Source organism: Mus caroli, chromosome 9 (assembly GCF_900094665.2).
Source record: "Mus caroli chromosome 9, CAROLI_EIJ_v1.1, whole genome shotgun sequence".
In the NCBI taxonomy this organism is placed as follows: Eukaryota; Metazoa; Chordata; class Mammalia; order Rodentia; family Muridae; genus Mus; species Mus caroli.
In genome coordinates, this window is record NC_034578.1 from 90,186,316 (window position 1) to 90,192,356 (window position 6,041).

The following is a 6,041-nucleotide window of genomic DNA, read 5'->3' on the forward strand; positions in this document are numbered from 1 at the left end:
TNCGCACCACGATGTACAACGTCCACAAGCAGCTATCTATTTTCTTCTTGCTGCCACCAGTAAAACGATTCCATTCTATCCTCCTAAAAGGCACGTTTATTTTCGAAATGAAGTCAAGAAAGAGCAAATAAGTCAGTTGGGCTAGAGGCCAAAACCTTAGATCCTAGCTCCAACCTAAAAAAAAAAAAAAAAACCATTTAATCCCTTCCTTAACCGGATTACCATATGACTAGGGCAGGTCACAGGATCAGGATGCAAAAGTCCATCTTGGCCTTTAGCCTTCCCAGCCCAAGTCTAACTCTTTCCCCCATTTCCTAGCTTCTAATTCCACGCAAAGCACGAGTCACGAATTAGCTCCCTACACTTACCACCACCCCACTCTCTGATCTCATCTTTCCCACTGCTTGTGGACGTTGTACATCGTGGTGCGCACTAGGCTCCGCACCACGATGTACAACGTCCACAAGCAGCCCCCCACGCGCGGGCACGCCCGAGAGCGAGGGGCGGGGCCGGGGGCGGGGCGAGCGCGCCCCCGGGAAGCGTCAGCGCGAGCTCGCGGGGAGGCGGTGGAGAGAGTGGGTGGAGGGCGCGCCCGGGAGGGCGGAGCTCGCCAGCTCCGCCACCAGGGACCTTCAGTAACGGCTACTCTGGGGTGACCGTCGGGCTACACGGGCGCCCCAGAGGCCTTTGTGGGAAGGTCATCCGAAGGGAGAGGGCGGAGGAAAGCGGGAGCAGAGCGGCCCATCCTGGGAGCGGGAGGAGGTGGGGCCGAAGCCTGGGGGCGGGGCTGGAGTGGGGCCGGGCCTGGCCCTGGGGGCGGGGCCGGGCCACCGGCTCCGGGCCTTATATGGTGTGGCGCGCGCTTGTTCTTTTGACTGGCGGGACCTCCAGGTCGCGCGCTTTGTGCCNCNGTAGGGCCTGCGGGCAGACGTGGGCCAGCGGTTAGGGACCCGGAATGCCGCTGCAGGGCTGGCGTTGTATCTGCGGAGGCTGAGTTACGGTTTCGCTGAGTGAGCACTGGCGGGATGAGGTCCTTCCTCACCGGCGCCGCCCGGCGGGTCCCCGAGGAGCCCGGTTCCCCCATGCTTCACAGGCTGGGCCCAGGCCTGCCTTGCGGCCAGGACGCGTTGCTGTGGCGATGACCCCAGGGAGCCAGGCCGTCAGGTGCCGCACCTGTGCGGTCTAGACAGCTCCTTCTGACNGCAGACTGCGGAAATAACCTGACCTAAGGCGCGTGGGTTTAAGTTTTAGAAGGNCTGGGATCCTCAGCAGTAACTTCAAAATATGTTCTATTAGAATACTTTTTTTTCTTTAACTTTTAGCACTCCTGTGATTGTTGGTCTAGTGGATAGCTAGCTAATTCCTGGTCGCTGTTAAATATACTTTTACTGCGTTGATTTTTAGAGGTCAAACAGGAAAATCATAGTAACTAGTAACGGGTATGCAAAGAATAACTACTGAGACAATGAGACTTATCTATACGAGATTGTGAATCACTTTCCCGAATTTTTTGTATTTGATTGTAGCATGAGGACTCGCTTCTGGAAGAATACTGGTAAGGTCAACGTTTTGTGTTTGGTGATGTAGGAGTTCAGACTTTGGAAGAAATTTTCAACGTGGTGGTGATTTTTACAGGCTACTACAGAATACGAATTTTAAGATGTTAGCCTTCAAAGGCTTATACAAAGTGGCTGAGAAATTTGGCTGATAGAAAGAGAGCATCCCATGTTTCCTTTGGCAGAAATTTGATTTAACTTGCTCATCAAGCATCNCCCAAATCCATACAATCAGGTTATGTAAGCAAAGGCTCAAATGAAGTTCCCTCTGAAGTGTCTGGAGCGACTGGAGACTAGAACTGCATGGTTCATTTGTGCTGCTGAGGCAGAGTTGTAAACGAAGCGAATAATTACTAACCTGTGTGCTGTCTTCAACACCCCCGTCTACATGCTAGACAATGTGTGGAATCACTTTAAAAACAAAATCAAAATATTCTATCTGCATTTTATCACTGTAAACAAACAAGNTTATTTTACTCAATACAAATTGCTTTGCTTAAAACTAGTTTATATTTTAACAGCTCTGAATTTAGGGAGTCAGTGGCCTTTCTACCTTAGTCCCTCTCCTAAGAGTGAAGTGAGGATTTAGATACATGACACATCAAACTCAGTTGTTGCAATTAAAACTTCTAGATATTAAGATAGTCTTTAAGAATTTAATAGCTTTTGCAAAAGAAAAAAGTTTTGGAGACACATAAGATAAACTCGGAGATTGGAAAAGATCAGTAAGTATTAATGTATTTTTCTCCACTTTCCAGTAAANCACAGGATGCTTTTAGCTAATGGATCGTAAACTGCAAGCCGAAGTTCTTGATCATTATTTTAAATAAGAACAGTGTAATTTCCAGTGTGATTGCCATTATTACAAATGTATCTAGTACAATTAAAGACCACAGTGGTTTAAATAATTTTTTCATTTATGTATGTGTGCTCACACACACACACACAGGGGTGTTAGTNAGTTGAGGTAGAGGTCAGAAGACGATTTACAGATATCTGCTTTCTCCCTCTACAGTGTGGGTTCATGGCTACTAGGAATTTAGATCGCAAGGCTTGGCTGCAAAAACTTGCTGAGTCATCGCACCAGTCCAAAGCCACAGTGCTTTGATAGCAGTCGTCTAATTTGAAAATATTTAATACTATGCGTGTGTGTATGCATGTCAGTGGATGTATATGAACCACGTGTGATCTGGAAGATCAGAAGAGTCATCAGAGCTCCCTGCAACTGAAGTTACAGAACTTTATGAGAGCACCCACGGGGTGCTTAGAACCAAGCCCTAGTCCTTTGCCAAGGAGGAGCCTCAGCATGGAGGCGGGTTCTGAGAACAGGGGTGGGGGGTGGCGGGGGGACAAACAACTCGAAGTCAAATCATGAGTCCGAAGAACTGGTGGCCTATGCTCTGCTGGAGCCAGCTTTCCAGCCAGCTTTCTCTGTGATCTGCTTTCTCTGGAGATCTCCAATCAGTGCACAGCCCCCGCCCCCTCCTCTGTGTGTGTGTGTGTGTGTGTGTGTGTGTGTTTTGCTGGCTATTCTAAAAAATTTCTGAATAGCTCAACTCTTGCGGACCATGAGCCTAGTCTTTTATTTTACATATCAATCTAGTCATTTACTCCAGGTTCCCTTTTCATTATCCTATGAATCAGCATCCTGTGCCCCCCCCCCCCAGCCCCTTAATTCTTAGGAGACTGCAAGCACACATTTTCTTTCAAAATTGCCAGAGAATTCAGAGATCCCCCTGCTTCTGTTTAGCACTGTTGATAAACTAGCTGGGTGGGACCTGATCCTGCAGTTACCATCTATCTCTACCATACCTGGGCCTAACTTTACTGNCCTAGGCTAACCTTGAACTAAGGAATCAACCTGCCTTTGTATCTTTCTGAGAAGCTGGCTCTTTACTGCGGCTGCTGTTGTTTTTTGGATTCGTGAAGCCCCTCATATAACTCATATCGCATCCTTATTTTTTTTCATGTTGAGAAATTACATATTTTTGAACTCATGTTTTTAGAGTTCTTTTCCACAGCCCTAAGGGCTGACCTAAAGGGTCCAGTGTTTACCATTCTGCTAAAACACTAGCCACACCTTTGCCTCTCAGACTCTTATAGGCCCAGATTGTTGTGGAGTCATTAACATTAATGGGAAATACATTCCTCGGAGAAATGCAAAAAANAATTATTATATTACATTATTATACCAACAAGCCTTGTGCTGGCAGCAGCCAACTACACTCCTGGAGGCCCACTTCCACTGGCCCTGGCTCAGGCAGGAACCATGTCATTCTGTCCCCTCCAAGGCCATGCCGGACTAGCAGTTCTCCTCAAGAGCAGTAACAGCTCTGAACCGCAGCTCCACCTCCCAGTCATCTATCTTTGTGATCAGTGTTTTCTATTGCATTGTCTTGAGACATTTTTTGCTGTCACAATTGGCAGTTAAATGCTGTTGCTTTCTAGAAGGATAATGTATTACACAAAACTTTCCACCAGAGAATTAACCCACCCCAAAAGGAACTGGGCAGTTAAAAAGTACCTGCAGAGTTCTATTATGTAGTGTGGCTTTAAGCATGAACACTTGTAATTTATAATATCAATGGAGAAAGTATAAATTTAAATCTATTCATATCTTCTGGCTGTGATGTTCAAAATGTGAAGTAAATTTGGAGTAATATGGCTGCTTTACAATATAACTACCCAATTTGGAATACTAGAAATATATTATTGAATATATTTTCTTAATAAAATTGGGAAAATTCTTCCTTACCTAATAATCAGAATTATTTCCTCATTATTTTTCTATTAAGTGCCCTGGCATTTATATCTTAGGACAGTGTACCCATCATGATTCAATGTAGGTTAAGGATATTCCTGTTATAAAAACTATAAAGTCAATTTGTGTATTTGTACCCAGAACAGTAACTGATACAAGTAATTTTCCTGTTAGTGGTTGTTCAATGAGCAACTAAAGAAATAAACCCTTTTTTAAAAAAATAATTATTTATTTATTTTATAAATATATGAGTGCACTGTAGCTGTGTCTTCAGACACACCAGAAAAGGGCATCGACTTCTATTACAGATGGTGGGAGCCACCATGTAGTTGCTGGGACTTGAACTTAGGACCTCTGGAAGAGCAGTCAGTGCTCTTACCTGCTGAGCCATCTCTCCAGCCCCCAGGAATAAACTCTTTAGAATAGAAATAATGTAATAGTTCAAGGTAGAAATGGTGCTAACAGTGAAGCTGAGATGTATAACCAGAATATGCCGGTTCTCTGAATGTGAAAGACAAACATCAGAGATTGTGTCTCTTAGTGATATCAGAAATTACTCCCAGTGAGTCACACTCACCAATGTGACTGCCCAAACCTGAGCTGAACAAGACCAATACCAATAGACATGGCAGAGTGGATGGGGAAGAGCCCACAAGGGCTCAACACTGTGATAGAGACAACTAAGGAAAGCTGAGAGCAGGCCAGGTGGTTTCCTCAGGGAAGAACACACCAACTGCTTGTCCAGTGCCAGATGATCAACCCTGAAAACATCCACCCAAGTAACATTATATAGACTGAAGAGATTACATTTTGAAATATGTCTGTACATATGCAATCAATAACAATTAGTAAGAAAATAGGCCATAAATTTGAGTGAGAATGGGGAAGGCTGTGTGGGAGGGTTTGAGGGAAGGGAGTAATATTGTAATTATAGTTTAAACTAAAAAAAAAAAGGAAAGGAAAGAAAAGACAAGACAAGAAAGACAAGCATCAAGGGTACCTACATGGGAAGTAGTTTCTCTCATTGTGTCAGGATCACTAACAAAAGTGTCACAAACTAGGTGACTTCTAAATCAAATATATTTGTTAGAGTTCTGGAGGCTGGAGAGTCTGTTCTGAAAGTGCTTACAAGTTTGATATCTGGACTCTTTGGATCATGAATGTGTATATTCCATTACCCAAAATAATGCTTTTGTTATAACATTTACATACATACACACACACACACACACATACACACATTTCTGTCATATCTTGACATGGCTGAAAGTGAAGACGTTTTTCTGAAATCTCTAAAGACAACATTCACTCCCCCAAAATGCCTTCTACAGAGGCCATTACATTGGGGATTAGGCGTCAGAGTATGAATTCTGGGGACACATCAGGGCATAGTGTCAGTTAATGAGTTGGGGGACACCTTGATGAGGAAAGTACAAGTGTGACTGCATTTTCTTCAGCACTGTATTTCCATTCCTAAACGTGGCAGTTGAAACCTGTACTTACCAATCAAAATAAATTATACTATATTATTTTTAGTCTAAAAGATCTACACAGTCATTTTTATTAACAAAATAGCAAATGGTTCTCTTGTTTCTACCCAAGTACCTAAGATTCAAAACTTTTAACACTATAACTGTTCTACCAAGCATTATTAATTATATGATTTTTATCTATTAGACTTACCTTAAGAATGGGTTCTGTTGAAGTCTTTTAAGTTCAATATT